Source organism: Engystomops pustulosus, chromosome 1 (assembly GCF_040894005.1).
Source record: "Engystomops pustulosus chromosome 1, aEngPut4.maternal, whole genome shotgun sequence".
In the NCBI taxonomy this organism is placed as follows: domain Eukaryota; kingdom Metazoa; phylum Chordata; class Amphibia; order Anura; family Leptodactylidae; genus Engystomops; species Engystomops pustulosus.
The window spans coordinates 235422023-235444893 of NC_092411.1; the positions used below are offsets into that span (position 1 = coordinate 235422023).

General features: G+C 40.6%; 1 protein-coding gene across 3 annotated transcripts in view; it reads left to right on the forward strand.

Moving 5' to 3' along the window:
• The window catches only part of LRBA (LPS responsive beige-like anchor protein), a 358816-nt gene that overhangs the window by 115746 nt on the left and 220199 nt on the right, over window positions 1-22871 (forward strand). The window lies entirely within an intron of this gene.

Genomic DNA, 22871 nt, shown 5'->3' on the forward strand with positions numbered 1-22871 from the left:
GTAAAACCGCTACCCTTATTCATGGCTAACTCTTAACACATAGACATCTCATTTAAATAGAAATAGTGCTGTCACGTGACCGGAAACAATCCACATCACAAACAAAACAATTCCTAAAATACATATATTGTAATGTACACAGAGTTATAAAAGATCACAGGGAACAACAAGGGAAACAAGAATTTACACAGATACCTATTGTTATTTACAATAAATCAATACTGGCAAATGACGTCTAACCTCTTGTTTAACCCCTTGGGTACTCGAGTCTCAAGTGAGAAAATCCAGAAGGTTTCTCTATTAAGAAGTTTCCTTCTATAGTCACCCCCATGTATAGGTCGCACAACCTTCTCAATCCCCATACACAAAAAGGTACTGCAGTCTCCTTCATGGATCTTTTGAAAATGTCTGGATGCCATAGAAATATTCACTGCATCCTTATTTCTTGCGTCTGACAAATGGCGCCGAATGCGGACCTTTTAGGGTCCGCTCGTACATCCTACATATTGCAACTCACAACATCTGCACATTATAATGTAAATGACAAATGTTGTGTTGCAATTAATAAAGTGCCTTATTTTATGTTGTTTGCCTGTACTCGTAGAAACAAACTCTTTTGAAGAGCAAACATAATTACAGGAGGTGCATTTAGCATGGCCACATTTAAAAAAGCCTGTAGTAGAGAGCCAAGTAGTATTTTTCTTTTTTTCAACTGATAAATAAACTGGGAGACAGTATGCTTGCTAGTGTGGGGGCTTTTCTGACATTACCTTCTACATTCCTGGCTATACTGTCATCTGTACATAATAATGGTAAATATTTTTAATAATTTTAACAATTTCACCATATTGGGAGCTAAACATAGTTGTGAAGGTAATCGGACAATTACGAGATTCTTGAAGGACTTTAGATTTTCTATTTGTTTCGGTGACAAGATCAGACCTAGGAATATTGTTAACTATATTGTTCGCTCTAGTCAACATCGAGGGGGAATATTTCCTTTTTAAAAGACACTGACACATTTTTGAGCTAGCTTTCTCATAGGTGAGTGGGTCTGTACAATTTCTTTTTATTCTAATCAATTCTCCCACTGGGATGTTTTTAACAGTGTGGGGTTCGTGACAAGATGTAGCCTCAAGAATAGAATTAACAGCAGATGACTTAACAAACAGGGTAACAGAAACAGATTCACCCCCATTTAGTGTGATATCCAAAAAATTAATGGATTGGCAATCCAAGCCAGATGTAAACTTGAGATTCATCTGGTTGTCATTGATAAATTTGACAAATTCTAAGGCTTGCAACTCAGTCCCCTCCCATATCAGGAGCAGGTCGTCGATATAACGACTGTACCACCTGATATGGGAGAGGAAAGGGTTACTGGGAGAGAACAAATGTCTTTCTTCCGATGTTGCCATATAGATGTTTGCCAGGGAGGGTGAACATTTCCCCCCCATAGCTGCCCCACACTGTTAAAGAAAATAACTGATTGTTCACAAGAAATGGATACTAACTGAAACAAACTGATACAGGTATCCATTTTATTAACCAGGAAATGTTAGGGTATCAGTTAGGCCGCATGCACACGACCACATGGTCTTTTTTGTTCTGTATATATGGCTGTATTCTGGACGTAATTACGGGACATATTGCAACAGTATGGCAACGCATTGCACTGTATCCGTACCGTATCTGTATAAAATACAGTGGTCTGGCAATTGATGAGTGACTGCCTATTGGCTGTCTGACAGGATGCACCTCCCACTGGTTCTGGATACTGCACGTATATACGGCAACATACGGTACTCAGCAATATGCAGCAAGTATTTAGCCCAAATTTTATACGTTCTACTTTCCACCGTATTTCTGTTTTGTACGGCCCATAGGACATGCTCTTTATTTTTCTATGTTTTACTTACTGTTCGATACAGCAGCATGCACATGGATGGCCGTATTGTCCATTGAAATGCATGGGACCATATTCTGGCCGTATATCCGGCTGTATATATGCTTGAAGAAAGTCCAAGCAGCACAAAATGAAGAGAATAATGAAGGGGTGCACGCCTATTAGGGCCGGGCGTCAGGTCCTTTGAAGATGTCAAAATAGAAAAAAGGCAGCACTCCAATTGTAAGGTGAAAAAACGTGAGTTCCTCTTTATTGCATGTCCCAAAGCAGCAGCAACGTTTCGGCTCAGTGTGAGCCTTTTTCAAGCTAAGTGGCAAGTGCACGCAGTGCATATATATACAAATTCAAATAGGTCACATGATCAAACATAATTAGGTCACATGATCGTGAAGGTACAGCCCACTTTGCGAACAATGCATATTATATACACATTAGTGAAGATAAAACATATTTATAGTTACATTAATTCATAGTGTTATATACAGCATATGGGCCCATAAAAGTGCTAGTGCATTTGATGTAGTGTAGACTGTGCAAAGTAACGCTATGAAAGTGCCAGTGTTAATTAAAAACATAAAACAATCTGAAAAAGTCTGAAAAAGCCATTGATAACTCACCACCTCGCACGCTTAAAGCAGGCTGCTAAAAACAGTGGAAGAACATGATATCGCTTGGACGCTTGTATGACACGCATCCTTGGAACGCACGCGTCACATAGGTACGTGCGCATGCGCCCCGGCAGCCGTGGCACCACTGGTTGCCAACGCAACCCATGACGTCATCCCCAAACAATAATACAAGTATATGAACCGATCGTGGAGACTGTTCGTGCCGGTACGTAGAGTCCAGCATATTGTGATTAGTGTCAGTATTTTTAGGTGCTGTGGTAGGGGAACAGGCGGGCCAATGATGCCCAGTGCCACTAAGGGCATTGTTGGTGGCGTGCACGATGCGTGCTCTACACACAGTAGGTGAGATCACGCAGTATGGGAGTGCCCACAGTACCCCGATCGTCGCTTGTACAACCCGGGCACCGTATGGGCTCTCTGTGCAACGCCCCCAACCAAAGTGCACGTAAATGCACACTGTCACCCATATCCACAAGAGCACCCTAGACATATAGATAAAAAGAATATAACAGCTCTTGTAATGTGTATGGGGATATCCTGTTAGTCATGTAAACGGTGGTGCCAAAAATTTTTTGGGCGATGGAGGTGGTGGTTGGTCTTGGATTGGCTTCAATTATTCATATTGTCTGTAACAAAAGAAGGAGAGAAAAAATATAAATAAGTGGGTAATTATGTATGCATACATAGAATTATATAATTTCAAACACTATGCCACTAATGCCTGTAGCCTGAAAGTCCAGGGCAGATTCCACATCTAGACATAGATACTCAGCCCCCTCAAACTGTCATATGCTACTCACTTTAAAATCAACATTTAGGCCTTTAGGCTTAAGGGTGTCGAGGGTGAAAATCCACTGTAGTTCCCGTTTTTTAAGAAGCCGTTCCCTATCTCCCCCTCTTCGGGGTGGTGGTATGTGGTCGATCAATTGAAACCTAAGATGTTTTTCCAGGTGACCTGCCTCAAAAAAGTGCTTAGAGACCGGGAGATCCTTTCTTTTCGCACGGATGGTGTACCTGTGTTGGTTAAACCTGGTTTTAAATTCCAGGGTGGTCTCTCCTACATAGAAGAGGCCACAAGGGCAACTCAGTAAGTAAATAACGAACGCGCTGTCACATGTCAAGTAATGTTTGATTTGGTGTTCCATACCATTACATACAAAGTGTGTCCCTTTGTTCATCTGCTTACAATTGATGCAGTTATAGCAAGGGAATGATCCCTTCCTGGGTGGTCCAAACATACCCGTTTGCCTGCTTGTTTTAGAGGGACCTATGTCTGCTCTGACTACTCGGTCACGAATGCATTGGGATTTACGGTAGGAGAAGCGGGGCGGGTTCTTGAATTCAGGGACTGAAATGTTGCTTATGGAGAGCTTGGACCAATGTTTCCGTATGATTTTAGCTATGGTATTGCTTTGTGTATTGTAAGTGGAAACAAAGGGTAGTCTAGTTAGTTTCTGTTTGTCTGTTTTGGGAATAAGTAGGTCCTTTCTGTCCACTAGGTCAGTTTTGGCCATGTTGCTGGAAACTACCTTGCGTGGATATCCCCGTTGAGTAAATTTTTGGGCCATGTTGTAAATATTCTTTTTAGATTTGGCAGGGTCACTGGTGATGCGTTTAGCTCTCAGTAGTTGGCTGTATGGTAGTGATTTAATCATCCCTCTTGGGTGATGACTCTCGTACCGCAACAACGTGTTGCGGTCCGTAGGCTTCGTGTAGAGATCTGTCTCCAGTGTCCCCTCCACCTGCGTGACTAACACATCAAGAAATTGCAATTCTTCGTATGAGTATACTACTGTGAATTTGATCGAATCGTCGATGGTATTTAGATAATTATGGAAATCAAGTAGTTCCTGTATCGTCCCGGTCCAGAGGAGGAAGACGTCGTCTATATACCTCCACCAACGCAGACAGTGTCTGTAATGTGTGGAGGCATAGACGGCATCCTCCTCTATTGTCCTCATGACAATATTGGCGTATGTGGGGGCCATATTCGCCCCCATAGCCACTCCCATGAGTTGCATGTAAAAGTCGTCCCCAAAAAGGAAGTAGTTATTTCGCAGAACCACCTCCAATAGTTTGAGTATGAACTGTGATGATTCCGGTGTCAGTCCCTTACTGGTCAGTTGTCTTTTAACTGCATTTAATCCCCTGTCATGGTCAATGGAAGTGTACAGGGAAACGACGTCAAATGATACTAACAAAACATTTTGCATCATATCACTGTTTACCATATCCAGCTTATTAATAAAGTCAGATGTATCACGTATGTAAGAAGAGCCTGAGGTCGCAAGGTCACATAAGACTCTATCTAAAAATGTGGCAATGTTGCAGAAAATAGACCCACTTCCGGATACTATCGGTCTACCCGGGGGGGATTCCAAGGATTTATGTATTTTAGGTAATACGTACAAAACCGGGGTGGTAGGGTGTTCCACTGTAAGAAATTTGTACAGATCATTATCAATGATTCCATTACATAAACCGTCATCAAGGATACCCTTTATCAGTCTGGCTATTTTGAATTTCGGGTCAGAATTGATGCATTGGTACACCTGTGTATCTGACAGCTGTCTGCGTATCTCCCTCAAATATGAACTGGTATCCATGACGACGACAGCACCACCCTTATCTGCGGGCTTAATAGTGATGTCGCCGTCATGGGCCAGTTCATTGAGGGCGTCAATTTCTGCTCTTGTAATGTTAGAGTGTACTAAAGAGGGGTCACAGCTTGTGCTACGTAACATTGCGATATCTTTTTTCACTGCCATGATGAAGGCCGCAATATGCGGTGCTTCCACATCAGGTGTGAAATTACTCTTATTGTAAAGTTGAAACTGTTTCAACGTCATTTCAGTAGTGGACATAACAGGGTGAACAGGTCGATCATTAAAATAATGTTTGAGTTTGATGGACCGGAAGAATTGTTGTAATTCAATTTCAACAAGAAACCAATCTGGTTTAGAGCTAATACAGAAACCAAGACCTTTAGCTAAAACAGATAACTGTGTGTCAGTAAGTTTTTTGGAGGAAATATTTACCACTAATTGTTCCTCTTTCTCAAGGCCATGGCTGGAGTCATCAGTCTCTGTTTGGTGCGGGTTATGTTTTCTGGTTCGGTGATGTTTTCTTCCGCCTCTCCTGACTTTGGATCGTTGTTTGTATCCGTCATTGTCGGGGGACCTAAAAAAGTAGGGGATGGTATGGTTTCCATGTTGTGTTGTTTGGTGCTGTTCTTTTTAATCAATTTCCCTTTTCCCTTTCGTTTCGGGTTGTCTCTGTGGGAATTGCGATTGGTTTCCTTGCCATCCATATACGAGTCCCGTCTTGTAATCCTCCGTGTCCCGGATCCATTTTCCTCGTTTTATCTGCTCCAACTCCGATCGGGTGGCCTCGACGCGCGTCTTTACTAATTGGATGTGTTTGGAAAAATCCTCAGGTTGTATGGAATCTTTGAGTTGTGTCTCTATCCCTTGTAAATTGGTTTTTAATTTCGTGATCTCCTTTTTTAGATGTTCTATATTTAATAAAATCAAGTCCATGGAGTATTTGTTCGAGATATATGTAAATTTCGTGCAAAATTCAGGATCATGTTGGAAAAACGTTGGGGTTACCCTAGACCGCATACCTCTGGGTATCATCTTGGCTTTAAAGTATTCACTTAGTGTAGTCAAGTGTAATTGTAGCGAAATCAACCTCTTGGAGTCATGTTCATGACTACGTTTGAGTTCAGGTGTAGCAGGAGTTGTGAGAAAGGTGGAGTCCATATCTAGATCTTGAAAAATCCGCTCCTCATCCTCCAGGGTGTAGGCAAAAGTTTGGGTGAGGTCCATGTTGGCGGTGGAGTCCATAGTAGTAGTCGAAATAACAGAAAAATGTTCTTGTGCACGCTGAAGGTTGCCAAAAAATACTTGAAGAAAGTCCAAGCAGCACAAAATGAAGAGAATAATGAAGGGGTGCACGCCTATTAGGGCCGGGCGTCAGGTCCTTTGAAGATATCAAAATAGAAAAAAGGCAGCACTCCAATTGTAAGGTGAAAAAACGTGAGTTCCTCTTTATTGCATGTCCCAAAGCAGCAGCAACGTTTCGGCTCAGTGTGAGCCTTTTTCAAGCTAAGTGGCAAGTGCACGCAGTGCATATATATACAAATTCAAATAGGTCACATGATCAAACATAATTAGGTCACATGATCGGCTGTATATATGGCTGTTTTTATACGATTATGTGCATGGGGCCTTAAATTAACAGACACTGGGGCACATTTACTAAGGGTCCGCAGCCGCGAATCCGTCGGGTTTTTCCCGAATATTTCTGCTTTGTGCTGTATTTCACGGGATTGTGGCGCATGCGATCGACTTTCGCGCGACAGAAATGGGGGGCGTGGCCACCGGACAACCCGAAGGATTCGGAAAAAACGCAGAATTTAAAAAGCCATTTGTTTCGCAAGATCAAGCACTCACATACACCAGAAAAAAAGCAGGTGAACTTCGGCGGACCTTGGCGCAGCAGCGACACCTGGTGAATAACGGTGCACGGACCTTAGTGAATCCCGGCAGAACCCGAATCAGCGTCGGAGAACACGCCGCTGGATCGCGACTGGACCGGGTAAGTAAATGTGCCCCAATATGTCATCAGTTAGTGTCAGTTTATCTACCTTTTATTTATCATCCATTTTGTCCTTGATGGAGTAAGAACTATAAATGTTTTATCATATTATTTTATTCACAGAACTTACAGACACCTAAAATATATTAAAATGGTGATGTAGTGATATATGGCCCATTGGATATTTTTCACTTTGTCTTGTGGAGGATAGGCTTTAAAAAGACTGCGACATGGACATGATACTTGGGAAGGCAGCTTAGGTGGTCTAAGGATAACGCATGAATGATGACTTTGAGAGATATAGAACTAATGAAGACTACTGTGGAAAACTCCAGAAGTGCTTATAAGCAAAAAGAGGTCATATGTCTTAGCCATCAGTATTTGACACTTTGTGACTTTAGTCCCAGTAGAGGTCACAATTCCAAAGATCAAGTAGGTCATTATTGAGAGGACATAAGTAAAGTGCATGTGGACAAGTTGATCCATAAGCTGAGAGATGAGGGCACATAAAATTAGGTCAGGGGAAAGAACGGGGGATGAGATCAATTGGCAATTTCTTTACTTTGTATATATTAACGTTGTATGGCTTGGTAACCTATGGGATACTAAAATATCTATTGGATATATATATAATATGCGCTAAGGCACATAATTTTGCCACAATAACCTAGGAAAACTTATTGACTTAAAGGGGTATTCCAGGAATATGAACGTCTGATACAAAAACCCATGATGATATAAATAAATGAATTTAACCAAACTCAATGTCATTAGTCACAAAATGGAGCTTAAATAGTTTGATTTTATGATTTACAAAATTTATGGCCTCTCTAAAGTTATCACCAAGATGGCTGCCACTGGAAACTACAAGTTCCATGATCTTTTAGTTCTCAGTAACAGCTCCTCCTTCTGCTCTGCTCTCAGGGATGATGTAACAGACTGCCCTGTAATGAGGTATAACTGCCATTACTGGACATTATCCCACTGAGATGACCTTACTGGACGCTCTGCAACCAACCGACTACAACCAAACATAGTGGTGATCACATGACCTGCCCAGGCAGGTGCAGGACATGTGATGTGGACATGTGACCAGCGGCCATCTTCTGTCCTGTGTCTGCTCTGCGCGGAGGAAATCAATGGACTGATTAAAGGGCCAGTAACATTTTAATTCTTCATTACAGTCTATGTCCACAGCATTTTTCTGCTGATTCCTGGAATACCCAAGTATACGGCTATGGTGGTAAACGCAGCATATAAATAAATGCTTCTATACTCGTGTGCACTATGACATAATCAGGCGCCGACGTGTGTGTGCAGAAAGTATAGAGAGAAGAGTACAGAGTACAAAGCAGAGCTAAATTTTTTTCAGCACAAAATCAGCTTATATACGGTAAATTCATTGTAATCTAGGTTATATTCTTCTGCTAGTCTTAGGACAAATATATGAATGGAATGGTATCAGGTCGTTGCCATTTCCTTTTGTCAAAGGGAGTGTGTTCTTGTATAGTCCAGCACATTGAGGGTGTGGAACGGCCCTCCACTTAGTAACATCCAGTTATCAATTTATTTTAAACTTTGTGTGAATGAGAACAGAGGAATTATTTTAAGGTCCAATGCACACGACTGCATGGGGGGGCCTGTGATACGGTAGCACAATGTGTGGCCTCATCACGGAGGTTGATAGCACCCTGTTACATTCCGGTGAGCCCACAGTGTCTCGCTGCACCATGACTGAGCCAGGTGGCTGCGCTGTAGAATAATGGCCATGTTCATGAGAAGGTTCATCACTAGGATACCACAGACTGATGTGAATACTGCTCACGTGACACAACTGAGCAGAGAACAAGACATTTTTTAAGAATATGTCCAAAAATAGCAAAGAGTTAGGTTTAAAAAAAGAACAAAGAATTAAAAAAATATTTTTCTTTGGCGCAACTGCGTCCTCATGTATACTCATCTCTTTGTGGTTGTAGGTTGGTTGCTTAGCATTGTATTTGCAGGTAAAAGAGGAGGAATGATAAAAGCTTGTCTTTCGTATTGATTTTCATGCACTGCTCATTCAGGACACTTGTTCAAGCTGTGCATTGTACGTCGAAATCCCTGCACGTGGTCCATAGTCTGTGTCTCATTGCAACCATAGGAGTGGTCAGATCTTTACTGTGTGTGGCCTTATTTTAGAAAATTGTGTAGCTTGTTTCATGTGCCCCATGAAGAGAGTTGACGACTGTCCTGCAGAGATAAAACGGCATCTTCTTTTATATAGCTCTATAATTGGTGAAATGGGGAATATCTTAACAACTTGATCTAGGGATTTATTCTGCCGTTTCACACTTGACTTTTTCTTTTACTTGTATATTTGCTTGGGCAAATCTTGCATATATACAATTCATTAATTGAAATCTAAGTTCCCTCCTCAAATTCTTCTTAAATAACATACTGGTATCTTAATCAGGGGCAGACTGGCCATACGAACCACCGGGATTTTCCCCGGTGGGCCGATCAGTCCAGGGATTGGCCCGGGCTGGTGTGGCCGGTCGGAAAAACAAACAAACCAGGAACTCTCCTTTCAGACGTTCCCCCGAAGCTCTGCTACATTATCCACTCTGTCCGGCAGTGACAATTCCGTGTCTGCCGGTGTTGCACAGACTAAGACGTCTGCAAGTGGCTGACCTCAGTCTATGAGCCGCCAGCACTCACTGAGCTGTCACCGCTGGACAAAGTGGATAAAGTAGCGAATCTTCAGGGGGCGTCGGAAAGCTGGGCTGGCTGTACACAGTGAGTTGGAGTGGGGGGCGGCTGGTCTGCTGTATACAAGGGGCAGGCTGGCTGTATACAGTGAAAGGGCCCTGGCAGGCTGTATACTGGAGGGGGCTTTATGGCTTTATACATGGGGGGCAGGCTGTATACTGGGGGGTCTGTTTGGCTATATACAAGGGGGCTGTCTCTGTACTGGGGGGGACTTGCTGGCACTATAAAGGGGGACTGTTTGGCTGTATACTGGGGGGGCTGGCTGGCCATATACTATAGGGGTAGGGGGCTATATACTGGGAGGGCTGGCTATATTCTGGGGGGTGGCTATATACTGGGGGGGGCTGTTTGGCTTTATACTGGGGGGGCTGTATGGCTGTATACAGGGGGGTGGCTGTTACTGGGGGAACTAGTTGGCTATATACAGGGTTGGCTGGTGGTGTACTGGGGGCTGTTTGGCTGTATACTGGAGGGGGCTGGCTGTATACTGGGGGAGCTGGCTGTATACTGGGGGAGCTAGTTGGCTATATACAGGGTGGGCTCGCTGTATACTGGGGGGGCTGTTTGGCTATATACTGGAAAGGGCTGGCTGTATACTGGGGGGCTGGCTGTATACGGGAGGGCTGTCTGGCTATATACAGGGGAGGGGCGGGCTACTGTCTATACTGGAGTGACTGTCTGGCTATATACAGGGGGACTGGTTGACTTATACTGGGGGGTGCTGGCCGGCCATATACTGCGGGGGGGGGGGGCTTTCTGGCTATATACTGGGGGGCTGTTTGTCTTAATACAGGGGGGGGGGCTAGCTGGCAATATACAGGGGGACTGGTTGGCTGTATACTGTGGGGGCTAGCTATATACTGGCAGGGGGGCTGTCTAGCTGGCAGTGTTATATGGCATAGTTGTTATGTTCCTGTACATAGAGGGCACTATTATAGTATTAATATTCTTGTACATAGGGGGCAGTACAAGGAAAACCTCTTTTTGCTACCTTAAAGGCAGTTCCCTTAACCTCAAGTATGACTTTCAAAAAACATTGTTGACATGATGTGGGATTCTTGCCAAACCAGTATACCGTATTTTTCGGACTATTGCGCACAAAAAATCCTTTGATTTTCTCTGAAATCAAAGGTGCGCCTTATAGACCAGTGCTCCTTATATATGAACCATACTTAAAGACAACAGCTGCCTTGAACTGTCCACAGGTCTGCCACCTGCTGGTCATTCATCCTTATAATCCGGTGCGCCTTATATATGAACCTAGACATTTTAGCAGGCATTTATTGATGGTGCGCCTTGTACTCCGGTGCGCCTTATAGTACGAAAAATACTGTATCTATTTCAGAAGGAACAGATTCCCAACTGTAGACAGCGCTGTTTCGACATAGTTGTGTCTCTTCAGTACAGTGTAGGGAACTGGTTTGCTAAGTGAGAGGCTATTGACTAGGGTCAGGAAGTAAGATTTCTCCTTATGTAGACTTTGTCAATTGCCTTGTAGAAGTGTAGAGACTTATAGCCCTTAAAGGGCATCTACCACCACGAATCTACCTATAAAGGTAGATCGGGTGGTAGGTGGATGTATGGGACGTGAGGATAGCCCTTTTTAGAGCTAATCCTCACGTCCCCGCTAGTGTAGCATAAACTTTATTGTCCTAAAATGTAAATTTAATTAAGCGGCTACTGGGGCGTGGAGTAGCCGGACACGAGGCTACACGGCGCGGCTACTCCACGCCCCAGTAGCCGCTTTCCCTGCCTACCCTGTGATCTTCGGCGCGCAGCTCCTGGCAGCTGCGCGCCCTCGTCCGAGAAGCCGGAGTTCTGCGCATGCGCAGTAACTCCGGCCTCGTTCCCGAGATCGCGCATCCTCGGGCCTGCGCTCGGAGCCCGAGGATGCGCGATCTCGGGAACGAGGCCGGAGTTACTGCGCATGCGCAGAACTCCGGCTTCTCGGACGAGGGCGCGCAGCTGCCAGGAGCTGCGCGCTGAAGATCACATTTTTCATAAGTTGTTAACTCTTTAAGTTTTTACTGGGGTTATAACAAAATGTAATATTTGTGGACAATACATTCATTGAACATTCGCTATGTATTAAATGCCAATTTCTCCTTAGTTTGTTGATATCCCATATGTGGGGGTAAATTGATGTATGGGCACGCGTCTGGGCATAGAATGGAACGAGCGCCATTCAGAGCAGATTTGCATTGTCAAATTGTACAGGCTATTATTTCTTTCGTTAATGTGGATATATAGGGGCTTATTTTTTTGTCACATGAGATGCACTTTTCTGGTACATAATTTTGGGCATCTATAGCTAATTGATTAGATTTTATTAACTGTTAATTTTGTTAATAGACTCGCCCAATCAAGGGTGCTAGAGCGCGGTGTCAACACTGCTTCTGGTGCCGGCTCTATTAGTAAGGTGGTGCCAGAAGCTGAAAGTACTTTCCGCACCGGAACGTGATATTATCTTCCCGTACGGACGTATTACGCAGTTAAATCAATTGCTAAAAGACCTGATATGTTTCACAAAACTGCTCCATCCCAAATGTAGTACCAATCCAGAAACTACAAACATGTGAGTTTAATCTCTTGTAAGAAAAATATTAGAAGGGGTGTCTCAGAAATGCTATCCTGGACTATATCAGTGATAGTTACCTCCCCAGCATGGATCGATTTTGTCAGCCTAACCTAATCTGTATCTAACAGGAGTGAGTGTCCCAGACTTGACAGGGGGAAGCTGTGGGTGTTTTCAATCTGGACTTTTTCTAAGTATTTGATACTGTACTTTATAAAAGGTTATGAAGAAGGAATGTATGTGTTCTTTGTTATAATGGGGTAACAAATTGTTTATTATTCCCCGGTTTAGCTTGACGTTACCAATGGGGGGCCACCAGGGTCAACATATAAATCTTGGAGAACGACTTTAATTTTCCCAAGATTACTACAGAAATTTGGCAAGCAGTACTTGGATGTTTCAGTTCTTTGTTGTATAATGCTCTGCAGTACTGCAGTACTTGATGTTGTCCTACTATTAGTAATATTTGTGGTAACTGTCCATTTTAGTACATGTAATTTTGTGACTTAACGGCCATGTTGCTTATAATGGGGCTGAATGGTTTCATTGTGACCCATTGAAGTTTCATGTGGCAGGTCACTTTTACGTTTGGGAGCTTGTGAGTTGTAGAAAGCCCCAATTGTTTCACCAATCAACCGTAACATTGAAACTGGTGAAGTGAAAAGCATTTATTAGGTTCTGACAAGGACACCTGTCAAGGGGTGGGATTTATTAAGCAGCAAGCGAACATACATTTCTTGAAGTTGATGTGTTACAGTTAGAAAAATGGACAGGCGTATTTACCTGAGTGACTTTGACAAGAGCTACTGCAAAGGGTCACAGCATCTCTGAAATCACAGGTCTTCTGCAGTAGTTTATCAAAAGTCTGGTCTGATGATGCAGAGAAGCTACACAAATTGTAGAAAAAACCCATAATGGTACATTTGCAGACAATATGGGGCTAACTAACCACAGACTTCCAGGATTGACTACTTTCTGGCTTGTCTACATCCATTAGTGCACCCTTCTATTTGTAGAGTGGGTTGATATTTTAATTTATTGGGTTTCTTTGCTAAGAGGTATAGAAGAATCAAAGCCTAAATAGGTCCGAAATGTTTTCCAGTATGAGAGAACCACTGCAGTATTAGGGTTTGTTTGGCTTTTTTTTGTATAAGTAAATTATCCTAAAAGCCAGTGATTTATTAAAAATGCTTCCCACCTTTGCTCCTAACCCTAGTACTGTAGTGATATCTATAATAAGTCATAATTTTAAATGAGTGGATCTGTATTTTAAGTTTGGGTTCGGCTGTGCAACCTGGATGTATTGCTGGATTGTCGGCTGAACAGCCAATCCAACAAATGGACGCCCCTTGCTACTAGCCATGTCCATGATTGTCCAAGGGGTGACCAGGGGGCCAATCATGGCCATGGTTAATAGCAAGGGGCGTCCATTTGATGGACTGGCTGTTCGGCCACCAATACACCCAGGTCCTGCAGCCAAACCCGAACTAAAACTCCAGATCCCCTCATCTCTACTCATAATCACTGTACAGATTAGCCATTGCTGTTTAAATGTTCTCTGCACCTTCAGGTATTTGATTTTTAAGGATGTCACTTGTTCATTTCCCTGAATACTTATTAATTAAATTCTTTCTTTTTTCTTTATCCTGGTGTATTAATATGAAGACTGAAGGTAAAAATGCCAGTGATGATTCCTCTGCAATAACTCAATGTAACATTTGCAAGGAACATGAATTTTGCCCTTTTATTTTTCTCAGTTAGATTTCATCATGCGTAAAATTCAAAGATTCTCCTGAACATTAATCGCATTCCATTCTGCTTTATATTCTGTTCTCGAGATGATGTAAACACAGACTGGTTTTTTTTCCACCAGACCTTTACTGGTTTTCTGTGTGGTTTTTTTTTTTGTTTTTTTTAATAATTCAGCTAGCTGTGTCTTAGGATACAATAAATAAAAAAAAATACTTTGTAACCTTTTAGAATATAAGGCTTGGGACTAATTTATCAAGAAATTTTGAGGACATCACATTTTTCACTTACTCTATATGGTAAGGTTACTCATGTAGTTTTAGTAAAGGTCTGCTTATGTGAATGTTGTCTATCGGTAGGTCAACTTTACTTTATTTGAATGCAATTTGATGTGCTCCACCTCCAAATCCAATTGAAAAAGTTCCACTTTATGGAAATCTACCATTTGATTTTATGCATTATGATTCAAACACCCTCATAATTCTGTTGCTACACTGATGCAGGAACATATCTTGTTTAATCCCTAAACCCAGTGGTTTTTCTGAAAAAAAAATTATGAAATTATGATAATAAGGGCTTTGTTGCTCCTCAGGCTGGCCCTGCGTTTATCCGCTTACTCTAATTATGCACTGCTTCAGCCATGTCCTGCCCAGCATTTGCAGAGAATACGTCATCACTGTGTTGTCCCTGACAGGTAGAAGTAATAAATCGCTGCAACATCCCCCAGCTGCTGTGCATGAATTATCCAGCTCAGGTTGATTAGTCCTGTCTGGATAAATCTGCCTTTGTACGTGTTGTTTAGTTTCGTAATATGGAGCTTATCTGCATGAATCCGTCTGCCATGCTTTCAGCATTGTGTCTACTTAAAATAATAAGTTGATGTTTTTAGATGGATTCTATGGCAGAATACAGAATAAAACAAAAATATGTGGTCCCTCTTGCTCTCTTTCTTTCCTTCCTCTTCCTATTGATGCGGAGTACTGCTATGCAGTTTACTCCTTGTTTTGTTATTGTTATACAAAAATGCAATGCTTGAGAAAGGGGTACCCCTGAAATGTAGCAGGAGTAAGCACATGCCGATCTCATCCATGTGGCTAGGTCTCTGCTAAATGTTTGGAATTGATTTCTGTACAGTCTAATGGACTTTAGAAAGACTACTAATGGACTCTCATTCATGCACAGTATGGGTTTTGGTATGTATCATTTTGTATACAAATACTTTCACAAAGAAATATATTTTGCATCTCATATAGTGCTTTTGTGGATATCTGTCTAAAATTCCATCAAACTCAATTATTAAAAAAATGAAGAAATGTAAGGACACAAAAACCTGTTATCTTGGTAGAACAGTTTCAGACTGACTTCTGAATTATTCTGGTGATACATTATAGCCCCATAGAAGAGAGTAGATCTACTGATGGATCAGTCTGAGACTATTTAAACAAGGGAAAAAAATGATACTATAAAACCTGAATACTAGCTAATAAAATGATAGGGAGAAAGAATTTGTATGTAAGTGTTTGTACTACCACAGCCTGGAAAATGGTCGGTTCAACCTCATAAGTCCACTCTCGACATGAATCAATCCTAGATAATTCCCACATATCTGGTCATCTGCACCTGTTACCTGGGAATATAGAATTCCAAAGGATGTCATTCAGTTCTGCCATCAAAATAGAAAGAAGTGAATTATTAAAAAGATAACGTGAAATTTATGTTTGCTCTCTGTCAGAGTTCATATCCACCGCTAACCTTGATAGAAGATCAGAATGATTTAGACAAGTTTGCTTTAGAGATTCATAACATATGCTAGCCGGATGGAATTGAGTTATCTCTGCTCTAGAGAGTAAGTTATTGTAGCAGGAGCTGACAGAGATGAAGATAACTGAAGGAAATTCAATTACCTTTTAGTGTTTTCTTTCTAATAGGATTCTTAATGTGAAAAAGATCCTTAGATGATGCACCTCTATTGCTTACTAAGGTCTTAAAAAATATCTGTTTTCCTGCAGGGCTTTTGTTCCACATCAAATGTAATTTTTTTTGTTTTTGTCACTAGCCAATTGTAGGGGAAAAAAGCAAAATGGTGTTTGTACATTTCTCCAGTCCCACTCTTTGAATTTAGTAATATAGTTACCGTATTTTTCGGACTATAAGACGCACAAAAAATCCTTCCATTTTCTCAGAAATCAAAGGTGCGCCTTATAATAAAGTGCGCCTTATATATGAACCGTACTTACAGACAACAGCTGCCTTGAATTCTGCACAGGTCTGCCACCTGCTGATCAGTCATCCTTATAATCCGGTTATATATTAACCTAGACATTTAATCAGGCATTTATTGATGGTGCGCCTTATAATCCGGTGCGCTTGTAGTCCGAAAAATATGGTACATAAAATTGAAGTTCACACTGTCTGCTTGAATGGTGACCATTGCAGACGTCATAGGCAGTAGTGTGGCCATACACTCATTTTTTACATGGGCATGTTTCCTCAGGGAACGGTTAGAATGGAATGATGATCAGATTTACCTTTTGTTTGGTATTTTTTTCTTTCATTTATAAACCCTTTAGGTAACAGTGTAAATGTAATAATCTAGAAGATGGAGGGATGAATAGGTGTCATTGTTCCCTGGATTTGTCTTTACTACTCTCTTTCTACTACAGAGTTTTCCTGGAAAGGATATAGTAACGTTCTGGTATCTTCAGAAGTGTATTATAATATAATATTGTAGATCATGCATCCTTCATGTGCACTGAAAGAGAAGGAAAAACATTACAGCTTAAAAGTAAAACTTAAAACCCCTGTCTTTTCCTACAGATGCAGGAATTTCAAACTGCATTTGTATTGTTTTATTTGCAAAATTCTGTACTATTTTGGTTTTAAGTTTTAAAAAAACAATAGTTTTTATGCTGCAAGCAATGATGTGCCAGACCATTCTGTTTAACAACCACTATCTATCCTCAACAATCCCTTGACTCTAGGGATCATGGGTAGATGAGAGGACCGGATTTTCCCGTTGGGACATATTGCTGAATTGGCTGACAATTAATAAGGACATCAGATTTACTGGTAGTAGCTTGCCCACACTTACCTGCTCATTATCTTGTTTAGGAGATGGTAGAGTTTTTTTCATTTCAGGAAGGAGAAATCAACTTAAAAAATTATGTAAATGGAAAATATGGCTCCAGCAGCTCACATCAGCGGACGAGACAAGGGCGGAATATTGAGAGCTGGACGGTGCATAATTTATGAGTTGCCGGAGCCACATTTTACACTATTTTATGAAGTTGATTTTACTACAGCCCTTCCTAAAATAAAAAAGCAGCTACCATCCCCTTGGCAAGATAACGAGCAGGTGTGGGCAGTCTACCATCGGTAATTCTGATGGTAGATGTCCTTTACCACCCCTGGTAACTAGCAGTACATTTGAACGACCAGAGGTGTCCCCTAGGTCAATCACAGACATTGCTGGTAGCTCACAAATCCACTTTTTTAGTAATACTACATAGATTTGTAAACCTTAATATACATTGTATACCTTTTTATTTTATTGGCAGCTTATATATGCAAAATAGAATTATTAATGGAGTTATTCTCTAATATTTAATCACATCCCCTCCCCTGGAGCCTGATTTTGGCCAACACACAGTGTCCACTTTCAATATGGGAATGTGTTCTTTGGATAAATGAATGTGAAAAGAACTTCCCACATGTTTTTCTTGTGTAACATCAGCAACAATACCTTAAAGGCCTATTAACAAGAATATACACCTAGAAAGGACAAGTAAAAAGTAAAAGAACTTTTCACATTTTTTTTGTACTCTATTTATTTTCCTATTACATTATTTAGGCTCAGCCTACTGTTAATAGAAAAGCAATTACATTGTAGAACACATAGCCTTCATCTATATGTGTAAGACAAATACATGGGTTAAAGCCGACCTAGCATGAGATGCTTAAACCCTCCCATTCTATCTAGTCCATTAAGCTGGAAGAAGAATAGAAGAGATACTTTTGATAAGTGTGCTGCCTCCAGTAACCTTGGTGGCTATTATCAAGAGGATGATACTATATCTATTTCATTGGTGGAATTTTTTTTTCTTTTCTTGTTTCAAAAAATCAATACTTTCAGGCACAGGATGACAGAAGCATCACTTCAGAGCCGAACGTGCCTGACAGACATTGTCATTGGCTGAATTCACTTTGCTATTGTGGTTTCAAGCTTCCACTCTTCCAGGGCTTATTCAAGCATTTTTTGTAGAATTTCCCTTGGTGGAATTTGAAAAGCAGAGGTCAAGTGTACAAACCGTACTAGGTAGACAATGTCGTCTTCATTTACCTAGTGTGTTGTGTTACATTGGACAGGGCTTTTTTGGTAAATTGGAAGACTTGGAAGGGCATCCGCAGTCATTTTTTATGTTGTGTATTGTTCATGTCAAGTCTTGTTGTATATCACATCAAAATCATCTAAAATACATACGCTAAATTCAGCGAATCTGTCGTGATCTCTGTTCACATCTTGTTCATGTTTCAATCAGATACCACTGAGAATACACATCACATTAACTAGTTAATTCTTCTCCTACGTGTGGATTGGTCTTTGTAGAAGAAGCAGCACTTCAAGAGAATAGCAATATAAATGACTGAGAAGAAGGGGTCTGTAAATGTATATTCAGTCTAACTGCCTTGTGAATTATTTACGACTAATTTATCTGGGACTGCTGCTTTAATGCCTCCAGATCATTAAATCAGTAGTCCATGTTCAGGGGAAACACATTATCTTTCTGCAAAAAGTGAAAACACTGCAGTTTGCCTTGAACCATTTGTAAGATGTTTAACCTTTTGTGAGTTGACATATAAACCAGTAGCGGCACAATACAAGTTACACTGTTCAAGAAGCATCGTCTGATCATTATCATTCAGAGGATTAACAAAGTAATTAATGCTTTGCACTACAATGTCACCATTAGGCAGTCATTTTGCTCTACATTCTGGGGATTCAGGTTGATGTTCCTTTTATTGCACAGTGTTAAAAAGCATTGGTGTCTATCTGATGAAGTATACTGAACAATTGTATGGTATACAGATATATATGTATATCAGGGGATTTGCCCGTGCGGGTATTTTTTGTGTGTATGTTTGGTTTTTTTTTTGTGTGTGTTTGTGTTACTACATGCCTATGGTTATAAGCATATCTTTTTATGGCAATAATGTTCAATACAGGAATCCTATAAATATTTCTACTGCATACTTCAATATTGACTGAAACCAGGAATATAAATTTAAAGACAATTTTCAAATCTACCATGAAAATCCATCATAAGCCAGTGCCATTTACTCATAGATCCAGGCTCTGTGACCGTGGTTATCTTCTTATATTTGTTATTCATAGTAATGAACCAGAAGAGCCCCTCTGTGCTACAGGTTTAACAGGCTTTTACACTGCCTCCCTCTGCCTGCTGTAATCTCACTGCAGCAGAGAAACTTTTAGTGCACAGTGGCAAGGGGGAGGTTCTCCTGTACAGTGTAACAGCCTGGGTGGCCTCTGGTAACGACCCCATTAGTTCATTTAGCATAATTTTGAAAGCTGATTCTATAAGAAAGGAGTCCATGAATTAAAAAAAAAAAAAAGATTTTCATAGTCACGGTGCCTGGATGTATGAGTTGCTGTCCTTAGTTTATCATGCTTGATTTTGTCATGTCCTCGGTAAATGTACCATTTCAGCGTATCATTACAGCTGCTGTTTCAACAAAACCATCGCCATTTTTTCTTCTTCTACCCAATGTCATTTGGCCGCAGTTGCTTCCATTTGCTCACCCTCTAATGTTAGACAACTGTCAAGTGGGTGTTCTCCAATGTGAAATGTCTATGGCACTACAATTTCGGTGTTTTTAGGTGGTAGAGATACCCCAATTCACACTTCAATGCATTGACTTTGCTGCCAGGACATAGAGGTAGGACAGCTCAATCAAAAAGAAAGTCCACTAAGTATCTGTGACTGAGGACTCTGATGCTGTTTTAGTTCTAAAGCATACCTGATGTAAGGTAACATCTCTTAGCCTTACACACAAATAACGTACATTTAGTGATTACAGTATTTTTCGGACTATAAGGCGCACCATCAATAAATGCCTTCTAAAACGTCTAGGTTCATATATAAGGCGCACCGAATTATAAGGCGCAGCTGATTATACGGATGAATGACCAGCAGGTGGCAGACCTGTGCACAGTTCAAGGCAGCTGTTGTCTGTAAGTACGGTTCATATATAAGGCGCACTGGACTATAAGTCGCACCTTTGATTTCTGAGAAAATCAAAAGATTTTTTGTGCGCCTTATAGTCCGAAAAATACGGTACATTTGGTTATGATAAAAATATATCCAGCATATTCAAATAGCTGACATAATGGAACTCAATGTAATCACTTATTATAACATTAAATAATCCATGCTATAGGGCTCTATTCACGTTGTGACACATATTATATTTCACATCATATTTACATTTATTGTCACACATGTAATAAATGCCCCATTCCTCAAACAGTGACAATTGTGTACACTGGACAACCACTTTAAAACCAACCATGATTAAGAGCTCAGGTAGCGCTCAAAACAATTCGGTTTTCGTGCTGGTGTGTTTGATGTGACATGTTTTCTCAATATAAAATAAAGCTGGACTAAAGCACTTAATCTCATGCTGTGGTGAGTGCGGGATTATTTCTTTATTTTCTCTTTCAATTTCAATAAAGTTTATTTTTCTAGCAAGATGGCCGTCAATAAGGCAACAATATAATTTATCTTCCTTCTTGATGAGACCACACAATTTGGTTATTTTTGATTTATAAAGTGTATAACAAGTGTATGTAACCATTTTTAGGTTGTAATTTTCTTACAAAAGACATTATGAGGCTTAATTTTCATTTTATTGTATAAGGTCAAATGCAAAGCTAATGTTCCACAAAGAGACAGAGATTGATAATCAGTAAAGAATAGGCCTCTAATGTGATTTATATCTATAGATTTTATGTCAGGTATGAAAAGTTGCTGTTCAAATTGTAAAGACTGATCCATTAGACCATTAGGAAGCACTTGGAAAGCATTTACTACTTCCCTTGTTGCCTGTTTTTAGAACTGTGCATTTTCAAATAACTTGTGTGATTATACAATTCAATGAAACAATATGGTTCCATTTACCATGTTCTATGGTGCAGTATTTGTAGGTTCTAATCAACATTAAAGGTTTTTTTTGGAAGTGAATATATTTTGAGAGAAGCTCATAAAGGTTTAAAAAAATAAATTAAGATAAACATTTTTAAGAATCCGCCATAGCCCCCGCTTTTTCTGCTGCTTCAGTAGAGACTGTTAAACCAATCACTGACCAAAGTGATGAACTGCTATAAGCAAAGATTGGCCGAATAACATTTCCCGTGTAAGAACGGAAGTAGAGACAGAGAAGGTTTCCAGGAATGGGAGTGATTGTGGATAAAATAAGTAATACCAAGGTTAAATCGACTATTATGGTGTCCTGGGAAAATATGTAAAGTTTTCCGGGATGTGATGAGGAAAACCACGCCTCTTTTAGCTACCTTGGAAGGCAGCTTCCTTGACATCAAGCATGACCTACAAGAGACCTTATGACATGATGCAGTTTTAAAACCAAACCTAACTCCCAACTGCAGACAGCACAGTTTCAAACTTCTTGGGTCTCCTTAGTACAGTGTAGGGAACTGGTTTGACTGGGTGAGAGGCTTGTGACTACGGACGGGAAGTAAGAGTTCTCCTTACGGAGACTGTCAATTAATCCTTATGTGCTTCTGTATCTACCCAGGTTGGGTTCTGTTCCTTCACATACACCTTGTACTAAAGGAAGGCTGAAATAGTAATTCAGTGAGATTCATTTCTAATTTAGAAATAAGCGGACCCGAAATATAAATTCTGGTCTGGAGTTTGGGTGCCTCCCATGTGGTGCAAACATATTGCCAGATTGGTGGCCCTACATACTAGTCATGGCCGTGGTTGGCTAGGGGTGGCTGAACTTAAAAAGCAATCCTGTCCATCTCTGTAATAATACACTATGGGTAATAAATAGTAACAGGTGGATGGGCTGCGTTCACTATGGACTTTGACAGCGTTTGCAGGGTTCATATTGCACCCTGCCATCTTTTTTTTTTATTTCTCTGTATCCCTTTGTTCAAGGACTAGATTTGTCAGTAACATTTTCTCATCTTATCATACTCAGCCCATAAAGGGCTTGTTTATTGGACCTTAGTGCCCATTTACCTATTGTTCCTTTTATATGTATGTAAATGTCTATATACGTAAATGTGTGTGTGGGTAAATTTTTTCTTTTTGTTTAATAAATCTTGATTAAACCATAAATGAACCTCACTGTCCACTGTGGCCTCTGTTGATGCTCTCTGGCTGCAATTAAGATTTATTAATTCTTGTCCAAATGATGAGACTGAATTTTGGAAATGCAGTAGTCAAAGGGACAAATAAAAATTTTTTTATCTGAAGTTACAGTACTTACAAAATATTCCATTTTAAATACACCATTTCAGCTTAAAAACAAATCTACATAACTTATTCATAACCCAGAGACTATTGTACATGTATTTCATAATTTGGATTTTTTTGTCAATGCTATATGATTTTGT